The following is a 22,756-nucleotide window of genomic DNA, read 5'->3' as shown; positions in this document are numbered from 1 at the left end:
CCAGGAGCGACTCTAGCTGTCGGCTCGGCCTCGCTCCAATCGCTCCCTCTCCAGGCTGCAAGGGGGGTGCTCGGCTGCCACGATAAAGGCCTCACACACGGGCCTGGGGGTGACCTCTTGGAACACGTGCTGCCTTTGAGGAGCAACGTGAGGCACCACGAAGCTCCGTGCTGAAGCTGTCAGAGCCAGCAGCCAAAGCTCCGGCATATGCAGGGCTGGAGTAGGAGATGCACCCGGGCCTTCCCAGGGCCAGATCCCAAAGCACAAGGGTGGGGCATTGGGAGGGTTGCCAGGTGTCCGGTATTTGAGCTGTCTGTCCGGGAAACAAATTGAGAAAATACCAAACAGAAATGTCCAGTGTTTTCTAATAAGCACGTTTTATTATCATCATGAGTATCAGTACGTAGTTGCGTACTGCCTGGCTCACACTGCGTGAGCGTGTCTACCAGCCAGGCAGTACGCAACTACGCAGTAGAGAGGAGGGGGAGGGGGAGGGGAGGGGGCGGGATGGAATCACCCGTGCGCCCCACCGGGACCCTGTGCGGGATGGGCAGCACCCCAGGATCTGCGTGCACCTGGGCCAGCCCCACTCCCCGCCAGCCTGTCCCCCCCCGACACCCTCCCGGCCAGCCCAGCTCCCTGCTGTCTGGTTCCCCCCCGGCCAGCCCCCCTCCCCCCATGAGATCAAGTGTGTCCGGTATTTTTTTTAAACCATCTGGCCACTCTAGGATTGATTAGCTTGGGGCCCTTGCGAGAGAAACGCAGCAACCCCCCCGGCAACAGGCCAAGGAGAGCTGTTGGCTCCGTCCTGGGGCTGTGGGCCCGCTGTTCGATTCCTGCAGCATGCTGGAAACAGACTTTGTACGTCCCTTGTACAAAAGCGACACCATCACCGTCCTCTCCCCAAGGACCTGGCCTGCAGGCCCCTGCCTACCGAGGTGCAGCAGACCCTGGGAGCCCAGAACGTAGATACAGGCAGACGGTGTCTCCCTGTAGGTTGCTGGTTCCAGTTCAGCTTTGGAGGCCACTGGGGCCTGTGTGGATGTCAGGCGAGTCTCAACCGTGTGGAGAAGGGCTCAGAGAGGCCCTGCAGCGATGGGCCGTGCGGGTCCAGTGCCGGGCAGCTGCTTCGCATTAGCACCACGCTCCCGAGGGCAGGTCATGGGCTGTTTACACGAGTCTGTGGCTCCCATTTGCGCATTGTTTAAAGAAACTTGTTTTCAGCTCCCCCGCTGCCCGAGGGCCCCGCCGCTCGCCGGGTGCGCACCTGGCTCCGGGCCGAGCTCACGTGCCTGCCTCTCCATTGGCCTCCCTGCCAGAGCTGTGGGGAGCCGGCCAGAGGCAAGCTGAGGGCATCAGTGTGGACCATCCAAAAGGGAGCTGGGAGATGGGCGGAGTTTCAGGTCTATTGGAGCAGGTCAGCACAAATTTGCTCCTGGCCTCAGCGTGGCTGCACCATGGGCCTCCCTGAGCTCCGGGAATGTCTCCCCAGGCCTGACGCCCCAGACGGGGGGCTTGGGCTGCTCAGCCTCTGGACTCTGGCAAAGCCAGGAGCTTGACTGGAGCGAGATCTGAGCCCCACAGCGCCGCTCCGGGCTGGGGCGGAGTTACACAAGCACCGTGTGGGGGGCTGGCGAGCAGCAGGGCTCTACCGCGGGACCCTCCCCGGGATGGTTCTGGCACCAGAGCCCAGGCCGGTCATGCTGGGTGCTGCTCGGGCCAAGCCCAGATCCGGTTGGGGGGCGGGGAGCCCTGTTCTACACCCGCACCCGCAGCTCATCAGCCTGCTCGGGTCCCTGCTCCCAGCCGAAGCCAGCGACATGGTGCTCTCAGCTGGAGAAGGGCAGCTGATCTACCCCTTGTCCTGCTGGGATCAACCTTCGGAGCCCGACTGCAATAACCTGCTGCCAGCTGGGAGGCTCGGGGGGCCCTGCTCTGGCATCGAGCAACCGGCAGCTTGGGCTGTCCATGGGGTCTGGCACAAACCCACCTGGCTTGGGGCAGGGCTGGCCCCAGAGGGTCCAGTCAATGAACATGCTGGAGAGCCCGGCCTCCACTTCCGCAGTGACCCCTGCCCTTCCTGCCAGCACTTGGGGCCCAGTAAAGCTCTTTGTGAACAGACAGTAGCAGAGCCCCATGGGCTAGGAAGCTAAGGTTCAGGACTGGTGGAGAAACTGAGGCCCAGAGCGGGTCAGTGGCTTGCCCAAGTCATTGAGCGAGCCGGGAGTAGAACTCAGGCTCAGCTAACTGGGCAGAGATCTGTACCGGCTCCCTGAATGTGTCCCCGTGTTCAAATGGCGATTCCACATTAAGGCAGGGTTTGAATTTAAAGTGCAAGAGCAAATCTAGAACAGCTCCCCACGTGGCCACTCTCTGCAGACTGTGTCCTGGCTCGTTTAGTTTAATCCACTTCTGCACTCAGCATGTCTCTCCCAGGAACACCCCCAGCCCAGCCCCTGCGGCATGTGGGGCTTGAAAAGCGAATTCCCGTGGTTGGCAGGGGCTGGACTAGCAACAGGGGCCTGCGGTACGTCAGGACTCGCCCTGCGCAGCCCTGGCTGCAAAAACCGAGCGGCGCCTGGGGAGGCTGTCAGACTGCCTGTGCGCAGGACTAGGGTTGCCAGCTGGTTTCAACAAAAATACCAGACACACTTGACATTGCATCACACGCTACATTCCATCGGATCTAGAACACACCGGACAGTTGCATTTCTCATTTCTATTTCCTCCATTTGTTTCCCGAGTAAAAAGCTCAAGTACTGGACCGTCCAGTTTAAAACCAGACACCTCGCAGGACCCGCTTTTTGGTTCTAAGTCTTTGGAAGCAGCTTCTCAGTGAAGGGGGCTGGGCCCAGTGTCCCTTTCCCGGGCCTGCTGCTGGCTCCCGGGGTGGGGGGGTGCCCACATTGATTCAGGCTTCCTAATGGGGTGCACGTCCCGCGGCGTTCTGCACCTTTCGGACTCACGGCATGTCCCCGGCCACAGCAGGGCTGGCACAGGGCACAGAAGAGGAAGGAAGGAGGCTGCTGTATCTGAGTGCCCCAGCTGGGCACAAAGCAGCTGGCTCCCCCCAGGATGCACACGGCCCTGTGGACACATCGTGGGACAAGCCCCTGGGCCTGGCTCCTTCACCCCAGGGCAAAGGGGAGGAAAACGCTACTGAGGTGCAAACTGCTCTGGCTTGGGTCGGCCCAAGCGCATCCTGCACTGGGTGAGCCTCCGCGACTCCGCTATTGCAACATCCCCGCCCGTGGGACAGGAGTGGAGCCGGCTGCTCATCATATTCAGCTGCATCTGCTTCCATTTATGCCTCCTCTTTCCCATCAGGAGGGATGAATAAGCCCTGCCCTTGCTGTAGCGAGTCCTTCCAGGAAAGGGAGCGGCTGAGTCCAGCCAGGTGCTGCATTTGTTTGCTCGGAGCAGCGTGGGCCCAGGCTGGCCGGCACACTGGGCGCCCCCTGAAGTTGGGGTGAGGGGGGACAGCTGGCCTGCACCTCAGGAGCCGTAGGAGAGCAGCCTGGGGGTAGGACAAAATGGACTTTTTGGTTGAGTGGCAGTTCCAAAAACTCAGGGGGAGCGGCGGGAATTGTTTGGAGTCAAAACAAAAACTTTTTTGACCAAGCAAAACATTTAAAAACCCTTTTGGCTCAAAGGCAACTTGCTGTTTACAAGTGGAGCATTGAAACATGCTTAAAGGGCATTGGAAACGAATCAGAAACGCAAACCCCGTCCGTTTGTTCCGAGTTCCTGCGGCAAAACAATCTGGCGGGTTGAACATGAAGCCAGAAAACGTTTCAGTTCCCAAATCTGCATTTCCCTCCTCCCCCCCAAAAAACCCTTCTCACCACAAACATCAGGCGGCAGCAACTTGACCCCAACACCCAGGCCCAGCCTGTGAAGCAACGGCCCAGGTCTCAACCCCAACTTCCTGCGCCCAATTCTGAGCCGACCTGCTTGGGCGTAAGTCCACTGGGGCCGTGCAAAGCAGCATGGGGGTTGGGGAGCAGAAACAGGCCTCGTGTCGCTCCTGGGCGAAATCTCAGTGCAAGGGTCTGAAATCCAGGCCAGGCGTGGAACTGCCCCAGCTCTGCCTGTCACAGAGCGGGGGACTGGCGACCCCCACGCCAGACCCCCGCGGCCCATCAGGCACTGGCTGGGCAGCAGGCAGGGCTGGGGGGCAGTGGAGTTCCCGGGGAGAGCAGAGGGGGCAGGTTCTAATCTCCGACATGGCTACTCTGCAGCCACTCAGCAGGCCTGACCCCCCGGGCACAGGGAGGGGGGGCTGATGAGTCACCGCCACGCGCTCCCCACACTCCAGCCACGAGCCCTTTGGGCAGGAACCGGCAGGCTGGGCCAGCGCCCCACGCCCAGCGCAGGGGGACCTTTGGGTGCTGCTGCAGTGACCTCAATGCGGCAAACAGCAGAGGGGCTTAGAGCCATTTCCAAAGCCAAACCAAGCTGGGAACCAGAGCCCCGGGCACAGGAGCGGCCCCGACAGAGCAAACGCCCCGGTGGGCTGGCCCATCCCTGAGCTCCCGGCCCATCTCGGCCCCACACGCGGGCCCCTGGAGCCTCCTGCCCTTCCCTTGGCCTTTGTGCAGCTGACCTGGAGGGCTCAAGCCCACAGCTGCTGGCAGGAGGAGGTTTGTGACCCAGCGAGGGACCCTTGTCGTGAATCGGACTCCAGGGGCAGGAGCCTGGAGGTCTCATGGGGAGGCTGTGGCACCCCACGGTGCAGCTCCGACCCCCGGCAGCCCTGCCCGGCACGGCGCCCAGAACGAACGGCCCAGGCGCCCGCGGCTCTGGAGGCTGCTTTGGTCTGAGAGTCGCCATCTGGCTCGCAGCGGGGGAACGGGAGGCATCCCAGCGGAGGGCTGAGCCCAGCCCTGGCCGTGTGCAAGGACGCCTGCAGCACTGTGTGACTGGCAAAGCTGTTCCTGGTCTGTGCCTCAGGTTCCCCGTCACCACAACGGGGTCAGGGCCCCCGCAACGTGCTTTGTGATCCTGGGACAAACGGGGCTGGAAAAGGGCCAGTTCTGGGGATCACAGCTTAGGTAACGTCACCCCCGGCTCCCACCCTGGGCTGCAGTGCTGGGCCATAACCCTCACCTGACAGCTCCTCCCCCAGCCCTGGCATTCCCTGCTGCCCAGGTGCTGGTTAATGTTGCCTGGGGCAGAACAGGGGCCTGGCTTTGCCTGGGCTAGAGGCAGCCGCTGTTCCCAGCAGGAAGCCTCGCTGACCCTCTCACTGCGCTGATGATAGGCTGGGATCAGGTCAAATGTCTCAGAGCCAAAGTACCCCAGCTCCATTAGGACAGGCCTGTGACCGCAGGGGCTCACGCAGGCAGGGCCAATATACGGTCCCGGTCACGCACTAGTCGCCCATCTAAATCTGCGCTCCCCAATGTGCCAGCCCGGGGCACCAGGCACCACCCTCAGCTCAGTGTCCACACCCCAATGTGCCAGCCCGGGGCACCAGGCACCACCCTCAGCTCCGTGTCCACTCCCCAATGTGCCAGCCCAGGCCACTGGGCACCACCCTCAGCTCAGTGTCCACTCCCCAATGTGCCAGCCTGGGGCACTGCACCGCCCTCAGCTCAGTGTCCACTCCCCAATGTGCCAGCGCGGGGCACCAGGCACCACCCTCAGCTCCGTGTCCGCACCCCAATGTGCCAGCCCAGGCCACTGGGCACCACCCTCAGCTCAGTGTCCACTCCCCAATGTGCCAGCCTGGGGCACTGCACCGCCCCCAGCCCAGTGTCCACTCCCCAGCGTGCCAGCCCGGGGCACCGCCCCCAGCCCAGTGTCCACTCCCCAGCGTGCCAGCCCAGGGCACCGCCCCCAGCCCAGTGTCCACTCCCCAGCGTGCCAGCCCAGGGCACCGCCCCCAGCTCAGTGTCCACTCCCCAACGTGCCAGCCCGGGGCACCGCCCCCAGCCCAGTGTCCACTCCCCAACGTGCCAGCCCAGGGCACCGCCCCCAGCCCAGTGTCCACTCCCCAGCGTGCCAGCCCAGGGCACCGCCCCCAGCCCAGTGTCCACTCCCCAACGTGCCAGCCCGGGGCACCGCCCCCAGCCCAGTGTCCACTCCCCAGCGTGCCAGCCCAGGGCACCGCCCCCAGCCCAGTGTCCACTCCCCAGCGTGCCAGCCCAGGGCACCGCCCCCAGCCCAGTGTCCACTCCCCAGCGTGCCAGCCCAGGGCACCGCCCCCAGCCCAGTGTCCACTCCCCAACGTGCCAGCCCGGGGCACCGCCCCCAGCCCAGTGTCCACTCCCCAGCGTGCCAGCCCAGGGCACCGCCCCCAGCCCAGTGTCCACTCCCCAGCGTGCCAGCCCAGGGCACCGCCCCCAGCCCAGTGTCCACTCCCCAACGTGCCAGCCCGGGGCACCGCCCCCAGCCCAGTGTCCACTCCCCAGCGTGCCAGCCCAGGGCACCGCCCCCAGCCCAGTGTCCACTCCCCAGCGTGCCAGCCCGGGGCACCGCCCCCAGCCCAGTGTCCACTCCCCAGCGTGCCAGCCCGGGGCACCGCCCCCAGCCCAGTGTCCACTCCCCAGCGTGCCAGCCCAGGGCACCGCCCCCAGCCCAGTGTCCACTCCCCAGCGTGCCAGCCCGGGGCACCGCCCCCAGCCCAGTGTCCACTCCCCAGCGTGCCAGCCCAGGGTACCGCCCCCAGCTCAGTGTCCACTCCCCAGCGTGCCAGCCCAGGGCACCGCCCCCAGCTCAGTGTCCACTCCCCAGCGTGCCAGCCCGGGGCACCGCCCCCAGCCCAGTGTCCACTCCCCAGCGTGCCAGCCCAGGGTACCGCCCCCAGCTCAGTGTCCACTCCCCAGCGTGCCAGCCCAGGGTACCGCCCCCAGCTCAGTGTCCACTCCCCAGCGTGCCAGCCCGGGGCACCGCCCCCAGCTCAGTGTCCACTCCCCAATGTGCCAGCCCAGGGCACCGCCCCCAGCCCAGTGTCAACTCCCCAGCGTGCCAGCCCAGGGCACCGCCCCCAGCCCAGTGTCCACTCCCCAGCGTGCCAGCCCGGGGCACCGCCCCCAGCCCAGTGTCCACTCCCCAGCGTGCCAGCCCAGGGCACCGCCCCCAGCCCAGTGTCCACTCCCCAGCGTGCCAGCCCGGGGCACCGCCCCCAGCCCAGTGTCCACTCCCCAGCGTGCCAGCCCGGGGCACCGCCCCCAGCCCAGTGTCCACTCCCCAGCGTGCCAGCCCGGGGCACCGCCCCCAGCCCAGTGTCCACTCCCCAGCGTGCCAGCCCAGGGCACCGCCCCCAGCCCAGTGTCCACTCCCCAATGTGCCAGCCCAGGGCACCGCCCCCAGCCCAGTGTCCACTCCCCAGCGTGCCAGCCCGGGGCACCGCCCCCAGCCCAGTGTCCACTCCCCAGCGTGCCAGCCCAGGGCACCGCCCCCAGCTCAGTGTCCACTCCCCAGCGTGCCAGCCCGGGGCACCGCCCCCAGCCCAGTGTCCACTCCCCAGCGTGCCAGCCCAGGGCACTGCCCCCAGCCCAGTGTCCACTCCCCAGCGTGCCAGCCCGGGGCACCGCCCCCAGCCCAGTGTCCACTCCCCAGCGTGCCAGCCCGGGGCACCGCCCCCAGCCCAGTGTCCACTCCCCAGCGTGCCAGCCCAGGGCACCGCCCCCAGCCCAGTGTCCACTCCCCAGCGTGCCAGCCCGGGGCACTGCCCCCAGCCCAGTGTCCACTCCCCAATGTGCCAGCCCAGGGCACCGCCCCCAGCCCAGTGTCCACTCCCCAGCGTGCCAGCCCGGGGCACCGCCCCCAGCTCAGTGTCCACTCCCCAGCGTGCCAGCCCGGGGCACCGCCCCCAGCCCAGTGTCCACTCCCCAGCGTGCCAGCCCGGGGCACTGCCCCCAGCCCAGTGTCCACTCCCCAGCGTGCCAGCCCAGGGCACCGCCCCCAGCCCAGTGTCCACTCCCCAGCGTGCCAGCCCAGGGCACCGCCCCCAGCCCAGTGTCCACTCCCCAACGTGCCAGCCCAGGGCACCGCCCCCAGCCCAGTGTCCACTCCCCAGCGTGCCAGCCCGGGGCACCGCCCCCAGCCCAGTGTCCACTCCCCAGCGTGCCAGCCCGGGGCACCGCCCCCAGCTCAGTGACCACTCCCCAGCGTGCCAGCCCAGGGCACTGCCCCCAGCCCAGTGTCCACTCCCCAGCGTGCCAGCCCAGGGCACCGCCCCCAGCCCAGTGTCCACTCCCCAGCGTGCCAGCCCGGGGTACCGCCCCCAGCCCAGTGTCCACTCCCCAGCGTGCCAGCCCAGGGCACCGCCCCCAGCCCAGTGTCCACTCCCCAGCGTGCCAGCCCGGGGCACCGCCCCCAGCCCAGTGTCCACTCCCCAGCGTGCCAGCCCGGGGCACCACCCCCAGCCCAGTGTCCACTCCCCAGCGTGCCAGCCCAGGGCACCGCCCCCAGCCCAGTGTCCACTCCCCAGCGTGCCAGCCCGGGGCACCGCCCCCAGCCCAGTGTCCACTCCCCAGCGTGCCAGCCCAGGGCACCGCCCCCAGCCCAGTGTCCACTCCCCAGCGTGCCAGCCCAGGGCACCGCCCCCAGCCCAGTGTCCACTCCCCAGCGTGCCAGCCCGGGGCACCGCCCCCAGCCCAGTGTCCACTCCCCAGCGTGCCAGCCCGGGGCACCGCCCCCAGCTCAGTGTCCACTCCCCAGCGTGCCAGCCCAGGGTACCGCCCCCAGCTCAGTGTCCACTCCCCAGTGTGCCAGCCCAGGGCACCGCCCCCAGCCCAGTGTCCACTCCCCAGCGTGCCAGCCCAGGGCACCGCCCCCAGCCCAGTGTCCACTCCCCAGCGTGCCAGCCCAGGGCACCGCCCCCAGCCCAGTGTCCACTCCCCAGCGTGCCAGCCCAGGGCACCGCCCCCAGCCCAGTGTCCACTCCCCAGCGTGCCAGCCCAGGGCACCGCCCCCAGCTCAGTGTCCACTCCCCAGCGTGCCAGCCCAGGGCACCGCCCCCAGCTCAGTGTCCACTCCCCAGCGTGCCAGCCCAGGGCACCGCCCCCAGCCCAGTGTCCACTCCCCAGCGTGCCAGCCCGGGGCACCGCCCCCAGCCCAGTGTCCACTCCCCAGCGTGCCAGCGCGGGGCACCGCCCCCAGCCCAGTGTCCACTCCCCAGCGTGCCAGCCCGGGGCACCGCCCCCAGCCCAGTGTCCACTCCCCAGCGTGCCAGCCCGGGGCACCGCCCCCAGCCCAGTGTCCACTCCCCAACGTGCCAGCCCAGGGCACCGCCCCCAGCCCAGTGTCCACTCCCCAATGTGCCAGCCCGGGGCACCGCCCCCAGCCCAGTGTCCACTCCCCAGCGTGCCAGCCCGGGGCACCGCCCCCAGCCCAGTGTCCACTCCCCAGCGTGCCAGCCCAGGGCACCGCCCCCAGCCCAGTGTCCACTCCCCAGCGTGCCAGCCCAGGGCACCGCCCCCAGCCCAGTGTCCACTCCCCAGCGTGCCAGCCCAGGGTACCGCCCCCAGCCCAGTGTCCACTCCCCAGCGTGCCAGCCCGGGGCACCGCCCCCAGCCCAGTGTCCACTCCCCAGCGTGCCAGCCCGGGGCACCGCCCCCAGCCCAGTGTCCACTCCCCAACATGCCAGCCCAGGGCACCGCCCCCAGCCCAGTGTCCACTCCCCAGCGTGCCAGCCCAGGGCACCGCCCCCAGCCCAGTGTCCACTCCCCAGCGTGCCAGCCCAGGGTACCGCCCCCAGCCCAGTGTCCACTCCCCAGCGTGCCAGCCCGGGGCACCGCCCCCAGCCCAGTGTCCACTCCCCAGCGTGCCAGCCCGGGGCACCGCCCCCAGCCCAGTGTCCACTCCCCAGCGTGCCAGCCCGGGGCATGGGTGCTCCTCTTCTTATTTCCAGAGCTCGTGTTAACGTCCCGTGCCCGGGTTGCTCCCGACGTGCTCTGTGGTTCGTATTCAGTCCCCTGTAACTGACTAAATTGCCGAGCTTGGAAAGAAGATCCTTCATCTCACGTCCCAGCCTCTCCTGGGCAGGCTGCATCACGGGCCTCTCCCCTTCCTGCTCCGGGACCCGACCTCCACGGCCTGGTTCTGCTCAGAGTGGAAGCTCACAGCCCTGCTCTCCTGTTCGGTTTCGGCTCCTTCTGGTGCCTTTTGGCTGGGTCCCAGCCTGGCTTCAAGCTCCGAGCGGACGCCGGTCGCTCCATTTTCACTGCAAGTGCCCGGCCGGCCCCACCGTGTTTGCAGCGGCCTCGCTTGCGCAGTCCCAGCTCGGGGCCCACCACGCGGGGAGCTAGAGACACATGCAAGGGAGAGCCCTGCCGGGGAGCTCACAGGCTGGTCTTGGACAAGGCACGAGAGCTGAGAAGGTCAATTCCACTAAGCTCTGCTTTCCCCCTTGTGCCCGCCTCGCCCAGGCAGCACCACGGGACTGGCCAGCGACTCCAGCTGTGTGTCCACACCGGAGAGCGGGAGGGGGGTAGGCGCCCAACGCTGCACACACCTGGCCCCACGGGGGGAGGGACTGGGCTCTCCCGAGTACACCAGACTGTGGGACCTTCTGCATTTTGACTGTTGCCCAGAGACAGGCAGACAGACGCCTCCCCATGGAGCCCTGGTCACCCCTCCAGGTCTGCACTTGTACTTGCCTTGCTCCACAGCCCCTGCAAGGGCTCCCGCCCAGCCCACGGGGGCAGCCCAGGCCGAGACACCCCCGCTCCCGGGGGCGGGGAGCAGCCGGCGGCATGGCAGGCCCAAGTCCGACGCTGCCTTTGGACGGCGCATGCCCGAGATAGGGGCTGACCACACCCAACGGCACTAGCCCAGGGGGCACAGGCCAAGCCAATCTCTGGTTTTACCAACCTCATTTAGCACCCAGGGGGTCCCTGGTCAGAGCCTTTGTGCTGTCAGCTGCAGCCGCCACACACCGCGGCCAGGGGCCCACATTTCGACCGTCGGTCTCCACAGTGCTGGACTTAGCCCGGCCGGGTGCAGAGCCTGGCTCCGCGGCTCCGCGGCTCCGCACGTTGCTCCGGCCCCCCTGCTGACAAGGCCCAGTCTGGAGGAGCCGCCGGTAACAGCAGGCTGAGCGGGTGCTTAGCACCAGCTGCCGGTCACACTGAGCTCATGTCTGCCCCTGCCTAGCATCTGGCAGGTGTTCGCGTGGCCCACGCGGGCCCTGCCCCAGGGCACGAGCTGCTCCGACTCCCTGCGCAAACCCGCTGGCAGCAGCAGGCGGGTCCAGCTAAAATGTCAGGCCAAGGCTCTTAGCAGCGTAGACTCTGGAACGCTGAACTTGGAGAGGCTGCGAGGGCCCAGCCCCGGCACCAGAGCAGGGGAAGTGATTTTCTGGCTCACTACTGCCACGGGCCTCTGCCCGGTGCCTGGTGCAGGCCTTGGGCCAAGGCCAGACGAGCAGACGTTCAAGCCAGAGACTGGCAGGAGCCAGGCACCTCCGAGCTGAACTGCGACCAGCCCTAAGAGCGGCAGCAGAGCTCGGGGGGGCTTTGACTCAGCTCCTTGCAGAGGAAGGCCCCGATGAGCCCAGCAGGCAGGAGGAGATGGGTCTCACGAGTCCCCCAAGCTAAGGACTGAACCTGAGAGAACGTTGCGCAGCCCAGACCCAGCTGCATTCGGACCGAGGTCCGGAAGCGAGACCCAGGCCTGCTGGGCTGCCTGGTGTTCGCCTCCTGGCAGGAGCAGCCCAAATCTCCTTTCCTCTCACCCCCGGCCTCACCCGGTGCGGTGCAGCCACTGAGCACTGCACCCAGCTTCTGCTTCTGCTTTCACACGCGACCTTGCCAGCCACAAGCCTCCTCCAGCCCCCGGCTGACGGGCCCGGGTGGAAACCCAACCCCCCTCTGGCCGCTCTGAGTCACTGGGGCTCTGGTAGGGAGCTCTGGAATGAGTCAACTGCCGGGGTGGGGGCACATCCCAGCTTTTTCCATTAGTCAAGAGTGAAAACTTGCCACAGTTTGTTCCCGCAACACTCGCTGGGGGCTGAGCTGCCCCGGCCCCTCGACGGCGTTGGTCTGGCAAAGCAGCAGCACTGCCACCGTGGGCCTCGGACTGAGCTGGGCTGGAGGGGGGACAGATGTGGGAGACCTTCGGAGCTGGCCTTCCATCAGCCCCGGCTCTGGCCCCAGAGTGAATGCGGCGGGTTGGCTGCATGTCCATCCACGCGGCGCTGCCAACGCTTGCGATTCCAGCATGTTCCCCAGTGTCTGGTGCTTCTCTCGCAGCCCCCGCTCCAGGCAGGGAACACTGGCTGAGCTGGGAGGCCAGGGGCCCATTCCAGGGCAGAACTCTGGGCTGTCAGGGGATCCCGAACGGCTCCGAGACACACAGGGGCTATGTCCACACTGGCAGCTTCTTGCGCAAGAACAGCCGTTCTTGTGCAAAAACTTGCCCGCTGACTACACTGCACGAGCGTTCTTGTGCAAGTAAATGGACAGTCTAGCGTTGGAAAACGGCTTCTTCCGGAAGAGTCACTCCTCTCCCCACGAGGAAGAAGCCCTCTCGTGCAAGAGCTCTTCCACAAGAGGCCGTGTAGACAGGCAACATGAATTCCTTGCACAAGAAGCCCCTCTGGCTAAAATGGCCATCAGAGCTTTCTTGCGCAAGAGAGCGTCCACACTGCCACGGATGCTCTTGTGCAAAAGCCCATGCCAGTGTGGACGTGCTCTTGTGGAAGATTTTTGGCACGAGAACTCTTCAGCAAAACGGTTCTTACGCAAGAAGCTGCCAGTGTAGACGTAGCCAGGCAGTCCAGGGAGCTGCTTCAGATCATGGCAGCATCCCTGGCACAACCCATTTGCTGTAGCGCTGCTTGTTCTATGCCCCCTCCTCCCTCCACTCCATCCTAGGAGGGCGGGCAGCCAGCTAAGTGCATGCACTCGGGATGTCAGCATGCAGTTGACTACACAAGCACAGGCTTACTGGTTAACCTTGTCGACTACACGACCCCCCCTTGCTGCCTCTGTATCAGCAGGGAGCTGGGTTTTAGAGTGCGGAGTGGCAGGGGGCTACCTGGTAGTGGGGCCAGAGCGCATTGGCTGCTGTCCCCGCCCCCAGCGACTATCAAATACAATCATAGAGCTGGAAGAGACCTCAGAAGGTCAAGTCCAGCCCCCTGCCCTAGGCAGGACCAATCCCCATTAAATCAACCCGGCCAGGGCTTTGTCAAGCCGAGACTTAAACACCTCTAGGGATGGAGACTCCACTACTTCCCTAGGGAACCCATTCCAGTGCTTCACCACCTTCCTAGGGAAATAGTTTTTCCTAATATCCAACCTGGACCTCTCCCACCACAACTTGAGCCCATCGCTCCTTGTTCTGCCACCTGCCCCCACTGAGAACAGCCTCTCTCCATCCTCTCTGGAACCTCCCTTCAGGAAGTTGAAGGCTGCTATCAAATCCCCCCTCACTCTTCGCTTCTGCAGACTAAATAGACCCAAGTCCCTCAGCCTCTCCTCATAGGTCATGTGCTCCAGCCCCCTAATCATTTTGGTTGCCCTCAGCTGGACCCTCTCCAATGTGTCCACATCCTTTCTGTAGTGGGAGGCCCAGAACTGGACACAATACTCCAGATGTGGCCTCACCAGAGCTGAGTAAAGAGGAATAATCACATCTCTGAATCGCCTGGCAATGCTCCTCTTAATGTAACCTAATATGCCATTAGTCTTCTTGGCTACAAGGGCACACTGTAGACTCATATCCAGCATCTCATCCACTGTCATCCCCAGGTCCTTTTCTACAGAACTGCTACTTAGCCAGTTGGTCCCCAGCCTGTAACAATGCTTGGGATTCTTCCATCACAAGGGCAGGACTCTACACTTGTCCTCGCTGAACCTCATCAGATTTCTTGTGGCCCAATCCTCCAATTTGTCTAAGTCACTCTGGACTCTATCTCTGACCTCCAGCGTATCTACCTCTCCCCCTAGCTTAGTGTCATCCGCAAACTTGCTGAGGGTGCAATCCATCCCCTCAGCCAGGTCAGTAATAAAGATGTTGAACAAAACCGGTACCAGAACCGATCCTTGGGGCACTCCGCTAGAAACCGGCCGCCATCCTGACATTGATCACTATCTGCTGGGCCTGATCTTCCAGTCATCTTTCTATCCATCTTACCGTCCATTTATCCAATCCACATTCCCTTAACTTACTGGCAAGAATGTTGTGGGAGATTGTATCAAAAGCCTTGCTTAAGTCAAGGTATATCACATCCACATCCTCATATCCACAGAGCCAGTTACCTCATCATAGAAACTAATCAGATTGGTCAGGCACGACTTGCCCTTCATGAATCCATGCTGACTATTTCTCATCACCTTCCCCTCTTCCAAGTACCTCAGAATGGATTCCTTGAGGATCCCCTCCATGATTTTTCCAGGGACTGAGGTAAGACTGACCGGCCTATAGTTCCCTGGATCGTCCTTCTTCCCTTTCATAAAGATGGGCACTACATTTGCCTTTTTCCAATCATCCGGGATCTCACCCGATCTCCATGACTTTTTAAAGATAATGGCCAAAGGCTCCTCAATGACATTTGCCAACTCCCTCAGTACCCTCGGATGCATTAAGTCCGGACCCATGGATTTATGTACGTTTAGCTTTTCTAAATAGTTCCTAAGCCGTTCTTTCCCCACCAAGAACAGGGGGGTGGGGAGGAAGGATAGCTCAGTGGTTTGAGCATTAGCTTGTTAAACCCAGGGTTGTGAGTTCAATCCTTGTGGAGGCCAGTTAGGGATTTGGGGCAAACATTTGTCAGGGATGGTACTTGATCCTGCTGTGAAGGCAGGGAACTGGACTTGATGACTTTTCAAGGTCCCTTCCAGTTCTAGGAGATAGGCAATCTCCATTAATTTAATGACTGTCCACAAATAGTCATGAAATGGCAAAGATGTCATGAGGTTACACTACTGTTCAATTACCCAATAGCTAACCTCCCAAGCACGCACCATGGTGATTCCCATGTAGCCTGGTCAGGGCCCCTGGAACAGGGGATAGAATCCCGCCCTTCGCAGCATCTCTGCGCTGCCAGGGCCTCCTTTATCCCCGCAGCCCCTGACACCTAGAAACTCAGCCAGCCCCTCGCAGCCCTGCCTTGGCAAAGCTCCCCTGGACCTTTCCCACTCACCCCCTGCAACACGCTGGCCTGGCAGGACCAACCCCACACTCCTGAAGTGCTTCGGATAGGCCCTGCTCACCAAGAGCTGCAGCTGCTCCTCGCACACCTGGGAATGGGGGCAGGGACCAGGCTCATTTTCTGCCAGTCAATGGAAACAAACTTCAGCCATTGTCTGACCTGCTCCCTGGGCCTTGGGCTAACAACAGCCTGGCAGAAAATCCCGACCCCGTGGGGGTCCGTGAGCTGTTTCAGGGGTCGGCCACGCAGGGCCACGTGGAGCCCCAAGCCCGGGACCCTCCGAGGCGGAAGCCCCAAGCCCGGGCAGCCTCCCAGAGAAGAGGCTGGGAAGGAGCTTTGCCCCGTGTCGGTCCAACACCGTGCTGCTGCGTCAGACACAAGGCAGGGTACAGCCTAACCCCTCGCTGGGAAGGCTGCCAGGCCAGGCCGTTTGGGAGAGAGCCTGCTGGATGTCAGTGCAAAGCTCACCCCAGCTATGACGACACTCGAACCCGAGTGACAAAGCTTTTGGCGTTCACGGGGGCTTAAAAAATGCTCCCCATGAAGGACGGTTTTGCTGCAGCAAGAGAAAGTGCAAACCCCCCGCAGTGGCAGGAGCACCCTGCTGCCCCCAGCGGGAAACCCCTCATTGGGGGTGGGGAGTGTAATTTGTAGACAAATCTGCCAGCAACAGCGTTCATGCACGCTGACTTCTAGCCACTGGGCTATGTCAACCCGGCTCGGTCCCTAAAGCTGCAGAGCGTAGACACGGCCTTCGACAGCCTGAAGGGGGTCCCAGAGGGGCTGTTCTCAGTGGTGACGGGTGGCAGAAAGAGGAGCAGTCTCAAGTTGCAGGGGGGGGAGGTCTAGGCTGGTGTGATGTAGTGGGGGTACCTGGCTGGCTTCTGTGCTGCTGGCTCTGGGGTAACCCCCACTGGCTGCCGTGGGTACCACGACCCAGCAAAACAGGATGAGTCACTATGCAAACCAGTGGCCAGACACCCCCCATGGAGAGGAACAAAGGAAGGTGGATGCTGCCCTGGCTGGGGGGCAGGGCTGGAAGAGGGTTAGTGAGTTGCTGGCTGGGAGCATGGAGGAGACAGTCTAGGGAGAGGGGCTGGAGTTTAGGGGCCCAGTCTCCCCCATCTCAAGGGGGCCTGAGGCATCCTGGCCCAGCTCTGTGACCAGATTCCATCTGTGCTGTGCTGTATCCTGGAGAGGCAATAAACTTCCTCTAGTCCACCGGCTGGTGCAGTCTGTTTGTGCCATTTCGGGGTGCAGGAGACGGGGGACCCCAACGCGCCGTCACAGCTGGGTATTAGGAAAGCGATTTCCCTAGGGGGGGGGAAGGGCTGGGCTGGGTTCCCTAGGGAGGGGGTGGAATCTCCATCCCTAGAGGGGTTTAAGTCCCAGCTTGACACAGCCCTGGCTGGGATGACTGAGTTGGGGTTGGTCCCTCTCTGAGCACAAAAGATCTGCTGAGATCTCTTCCAACTCTATAAGGATGTGAATGTTTAATCAGTTAATTGGTAAGTTTCACCCTTACTGGGTGAGACTTACTGGTTCTGGTCCCTGCCCTTTGCAGGAAGGGGCTGCTCCGGCAGGCCGGTAACCAATTAAATGGGATTTTACATCCCACTACTCCGATCTTCTGTGATTCTACGAAAACCTGCTGCTTGTATTAGTGCTGGGCAGAACACCAGTACGTGCTCAGAGAGGGAAACCCAAACAGCAGCCCCAAGCTGCAGAGCCAGCCTTGGACAGGGGCACTGCGGGGGGTACACTCCAGGCAAATTCCCAGAGGTGGGGGCTGCTTTCCTGGAAGTAGCTGAATGATCATGGGACCCCCTGACACCTTTTCTTCCCACATTCCTTCCATTCCCACTCTAGCCCCCTCCCCAGAATTTTGCTTCTAATCTCTGTTTGATTTTAATCATTGTTCTTTGCCTCGCTGGGTTTTTATAAGCCAAATGCATTTGTAGACGGTGTAATACAAACACCGGATTTATATTTTCACCCGTCACACTCAAATCACGGCCAGGACAGGCAGCATATGCTGAACATGCTCCAAGCCCTGCAGTGTCTTTTGTTCTGCTTGTTTTCCGCTTTCTCTTTCAGAGCACAGACGTAGCTCATGGCAAACCCATCCCGCCTGCAGGTGCTAGCTCAGTTCAAAGAGGAAACCATCACATCTGCGCGGCGCAGCAACCCCCCAGCCAGGCTTTCAGCCGCAGAATTTACAGTTGATGTTTGAAAGACAAGCACACAGTCCACCTCACCCCCGCTCTGTCTGTATCCTCCTCCCAGCCACCCAGTAGCCTCCCCAGGAACTGAAATGGGGGGGGGGTGTCAAATTTACGGAGGGGTGTGTCAGGGCCGATGAGAGGTGAGACCGTGAGAGTGGAGGTGGGCTGTATGGTACCAAAGTTCACAAAACTGGTGGGGTGCTGGAGAAATTAGGGGGGGGTATACACCCCATAGGGGGGTGTAGGGAAATCCCTGCAGCCGCCTGAACAGGCAGCAAGCCACCAGGCCCCAGCATGCCTGGAGTGGGGCTGGGGGCCCGGATGGCAGCTCACTTGTCAGGGAATGGCCACTCACAGCTCCTCTGCTCTTCTCCAGAGCCCTTTGGGTGCAGGGAGCTCAATGTGCTTTTCATTGCACAGCTGGGGAAACTGAGGCAGGGACCCATGCCATGAATTGTTCCAAGGTCATGCCACAAGTCACTGATAGAGGCGGGAATGAAACCCAGGAGTCCTGATCATCCCCATAGCCTCATGCCTGCCCTGTAAACATGCCACCCAGTGAACCTGCACACCTGACAGCTGAGCATTGGCTGCCACGAGTGAGGCTGTGCTTGAGGGTTTGCATTAGCCCTGGTGCCGAGGAAAGAGGCCGGAAGCCCCAGTACAAAGGCAGCTGGGTGGAGTTGGAGAGTTGCACCCAGGGCCGGATTAAGCTCTTTGTAGGCCTAGGCATGCTCATAATTGTAGGCTCTTGAATTAGACTATCCCCTATACACCTAATATCACCCATTTTAATTTTCACTCCTGATATTCTCCTGAGGAATTCATGGTCCTTCATTCTAAAATAACAGCCATTTTGTTGTATACTACAGTTATACTTAGGAGTCACCTGATAGATAATCGACTGATAAGGAGAATAGTGAGGTGATGTAGCCGCCACTACGACTGTAAAATCCACAGAGCAATGCATCGAGGTAACTCGGCAACATTGTGTCTCAAGATCGTTCAACATCATTTACAAAATAACAGCACATTGGTCGATGCTGGCCATACGTTTCCCCACAGACAGTGTTTAAGAGCAGCCTAGGGTTTCTGAAACACAACTGTGACTGCAATGCAAACACTGTAGTGATAAGCAGTGTTCCCTCTAACTTTTTCCATTCTTGGGCAGGTTGAATTTTCTTCTGTGCACCACCACTACAAACAAAAAAAACCTAGATATAAATATATATTTTAAACAGCTTGTAGGTATGGAAGACACAAATTTTAAAACAAGGGATAATTAACGAGGAGCAATGTTTAATATCAAATAGAAGGAAATTAACACTACCCTGGTACCACATGTATTTCATCATCCTTTCTGACAACTCAAGCTATGAAACACACCAAAACGTGTATTATCCACACATAGCCCAGCTTTAAAATGCTAAAGCAATCTGAGTCAAGTGAACATAGTCATGCTCTCCTTGCAAATATTAATACTATGTTTACTTACACGGGAAACAAGAGAAAAAGGCATGCACTCAGGCTTATACAGTTTCTCTGGAATGTTAACTCTTGATTTGATCAATAGTTCATAACCATAGAACAGTAAAAATAAGTAATAAAGCAACACAGAAAATAAATAAGGCCACACACATGAAAACAGGAAGGGAAAAAAAAATCAGGTGGTTGGTGATATGTATTTTACATGAATGCTATGCAAGTGAAACAGAGATCTGTAAGCACTGATAAAAGTTATCCTTGTTTGAAACTTTTACATTGTGTGGGTCACCAACTCAAAGAGTAGAAGCTCCAGCCAGAGCAGCATTTTAACACATGGCGTCAGAGTTTGTAGGCAGATCCATTTTTTAAAGAGCTTGCAAATACAGTCTTCATCCTACAACACACTTAGCATCACACCTAGTACACCCATTGACTACTCAGAGCCAGAACTATACCACTTATGTAAACTTTCTTGGAAGTATAATCACGCAAATATCATGAGCTAGGCCTATCCACATAATCCTTATCTACAAAAGCAACCTAACTGATTTACAATACAAAAACACCAATACAAGTGAATTCAGATCCTGCATTAAGATCTATGAATGCAGAATCTCTCCACACTCTTTATTTGTCTGCTCAGGATCTGTCTCCCTCCAAACAAACTAATCTTTAGCTCAGGCTAACATCTCCAGGAAGGTTACCTCCTGTTAACAAACTCAACATTGCCAAAAGCAAGCTTTTTATCTTTTCCTCCTGATACTAGGTGAAAAATATTTTGGTCTAGCACTGCTGAGGAGTCACTGGTGTGTGCATACGACTAAACTGGCATGATTTTCCGCAAATGCTTTTAACGGAAAAGTTTTCCATTAAAAGCATTTGCAGAAAAGAGCGTCTAGATTGGCAGGGACGCTTTTCCACAAAAGCACTTTTTGCAGAAAAGCGTCCGTGCCAATCTAGACGCGGTTTTGCGCAAGAAAGCCCCGATCGCCATTTTTGCTATCGGGGCTTTTTTGCGCAAAACAATCCCGCATTGTCTACACTGGCCCTCTTGCGCAAAAGCATTTGCACAAGAGGGCTTTTGCCCGCACGGGAGCAGCGTAGTATTTCCACAAGAAGCACTGATTTCAGACTGTAGGAAGTCAGTGTTCTTGTGGAAATTCAAGTGGCCAGTGTAGACAGCTGGCAAGTTTTTCCACAAAAGCAGCTGCTTTTGCGGAAAAACTTGCCAGTCTAGACGCAGCCGACAAGTCTAACAGTGGGTGCTACATTATTCTTTCCCCTGTCATATTTTCCTCGCGTATTTAAATTTGTAATTATGTCACCAATCAGCTGGTAATTAATATTCCTCACTCCAGCCCCAACACGAAAAGGGAAGATATATTTGACTAACTTCCCTCTGATGCATTAATGAGACAAATGAAGTTTCCATAGAAGCATCCTCATCTTCCATATAGCCGCATGGCCCCTACCCCAGCATATCACCACCTCCCCATGCAACCTGTTCCCCCAGCCCAGGAGAGAGTTCTATGTCTCTCCCTTGCACCAACAGTTGCAGACCAGACAGGAGTGAGTCAGGACACCCAACAAATTCCCCCTACCTCAGCACACAGATGCCAGCCAGGACCGACCTACCCCATGCAGTCTGCTCCCCTTCTCCCAGCACACTCCAGACTGCTGGGCTGGGAGGGGAGAGGAGGGGAAGTTTCTCACATGAAACCACAGCCAAACCCAGCTGCTATAATCACACCAATCCTCTCCTCTCCCACCCCAAACTCCCCCCTCAACCACTTATTGTCCCCTCCCTACCAGCTGGAAGAGGCAAACTCCATCTCCAGCATGGAACTGCTGCTGAGAGAGAAGTACCCCTCCCCCCATAAGGCAACTCCCTGCAAAGCAGCCCTTGAACTCCTGGGCAGGGCTCATTAAGCAGCTGCAAGGTCACGCTGCTGCCCAGTTTACAGGGAACCTTGGGAATTAGGTTCTGAAAGGTTTATTTAGACCTTATAATAACGTGATACAATAATACTTGGCAAGGACGGCCTTTGAAGAGGTACCGACATTACAAACAGGTCCGACATAATTTGCACATGTATTCTAATAAAAATGGCAAATTATTACATATGATTTAGCAGTTTTCTTTTCTTATTTTTGAGTCAATTAAGAATTTTTGTAGGCCCTACATTTTTTGTAGGCCCGAGGTACTACTGTGCCTAATGGATAATCTGGCCCCGGTCGCACCTTCCACAGAAATACACAGTGCACTGTAGGGAGAGGGGCTAAGCATACTTAGTCCTTTTCATTCAGGGGCTTCCCTATGAAAGAAAGGACGGCTGGTGATTAGGAAGCTGGTTTCGGGGTCAAGAAAGCTGCATTCAAGTCTCACCCATCTTTGCCACAGACTTCCCATGTGCCCTGGAGCAAGTCACTTCACCTCTCAGTGCCTAGGTCCCCAGCTGTAGTTTGGGATGAATAGCTCTGCCCTGCCTCACAGAAGAGTTGTTAAAAGCTCTAAGGTGCTCAGATACTGTGCTGATGGGCCAGCATGTTCCCAGGGACAGTGCCAGTGACCCCATTTTATAGATGGGAAAACTGAGGCACAAAGTGGAGCAGAGACTTGGCTGTCATCCCACAGCGCACCAGTCGCTGAACTGGAGATGGAACTTGACTTCTGCGACTTGTAGGCCAGTGTCTGTGTCTGTCACAAGGCCACTGTGCACAGTAGCATCTGGACAGCGCAGCGACGCAGAAATTGCTGCAGTAGTGCCCAGGGGGCTATTACTGGCGGGGACGGTGTATGAGCTGGCTGGCCGGGACGTACACAAAGCGAGGGGGCTCAAGAAGCAAAGCCGGGACTTGAGGAAGCGAGAAATCCCCCCACGACAAACCCTTCCCACCAGGAAATTCTTTTTCTTGGGACTCCTCTTCACTGTGCCCAAAGACCCACCCATCACATCTACCCTGCCAGGGACAGAGCCACCTCATCACATGGGACCGTCTGCGCCTCCATGAGAGAAGGAAAGACAAGAACGAGCCTCCCTCACAATCTATAGCAAACCCTCAAGCACAGCCTTGCTCCCGGCAGGGTGCAGGTGCCCAGGGTGGCACGTTAACAGAGCAGGCATGAGGCTGTGGGGGTGATCGGGACTCCTGGGTTTCATTCCCACCTCAATCAGTGACTCGTGGCGTGGCCTAGGAGCAATTCACGGCATGGGCCCCTGCCTCAGTTTCCCCAGCTGTGCCACAGCGATAACAACACTGCCTTGTAAAGCGTGTTACGCTCCTGGGACAAAAGGGCTCTGGAGAAGGGCAGACGTGCTGTGAGCACCATCCCCGGACGAGAGAGCTGCCATCCGGGCCCCCTGCCCCACTCCAGGCATGCCTGCCGCAGGGCCTGGTGACTTGCTGCCCGCTGGGGAAGCTGGACTCGGATTGCACCCGGACGGTGCTTGCTGCACACTCATGGTACATCGCATGCTGAGATTCCTGCAGCATCATTTGTGCCATCAATATTCACGGCAAAGGAATTTGCTTGGCTGCATTAACTGGCCTGGGGCCTGCCGGGCTTTGCTTCCCAAGAGGGACAGTTTCTCTGCCAAATGAGAGAGGCTGGAACCCAGGCCCCAGCCTCTCCCAGCCTGGGGTCTTGGAGAGTTGGATCCGCCTGACGTTGCTGGAGCCCCTGTCCCCTTTGAGGGCTGGTCCTGGCCCTTGGCTCTGGGCGCTGCGGCTGCAACCGCCTTGTTCGGCTAGCGCTAGGAATTCTCTGTTTTCATTTGGGATGCCAGGAGCTGCTGCAGCCTGGGAAAGAACATGCCACAGAAAGGTCCCCTCTTTCCCGGGGCCCGGCTCCCGGCCCCGTCGGAGCGAGCGCACCGTGCTGGGGACGGGAGACCTCGCGGGAGGCTGTCAGCTAGGGAGCATGGGGCAGGCCGAG

At 60.1% G+C, this 22,756-nt stretch overlaps 1 protein-coding gene across 3 annotated transcripts in view; it reads right to left on the bottom strand.

The window, feature by feature from the left end:
* TBXA2R (thromboxane A2 receptor) overlaps positions 1–22,756 on the bottom strand; it is a 57,476-nt gene that overhangs the window by 18,586 nt on the left and 16,134 nt on the right. The window contains exon 1 of one of the 3 annotated variants that reach the window (XM_089775050.1): positions 20,421–20,512. The exons of 1 other annotated variant lie outside the window; for it this stretch is intronic. The gene's annotated coding sequence lies outside the window, so the exon portion shown is untranslated. Of the gene's footprint in view, positions 1–20,420; positions 20,513–22,756 lie in introns of those variants that run through there. One more of the 3 variants, XM_075903289.2, reaches the window with a different exon arrangement.

This window comes from Pelodiscus sinensis, chromosome 32 (genome assembly GCF_052426305.1).
Source record: "Pelodiscus sinensis isolate ZL-2025 chromosome 32, ASM5242630v1, whole genome shotgun sequence".
Lineage (NCBI taxonomy): Eukaryota > Metazoa > Chordata > Testudines > Trionychidae > Pelodiscus > Pelodiscus sinensis.
This window is presented reverse-complemented; position numbering and strand designations above follow the sequence as displayed.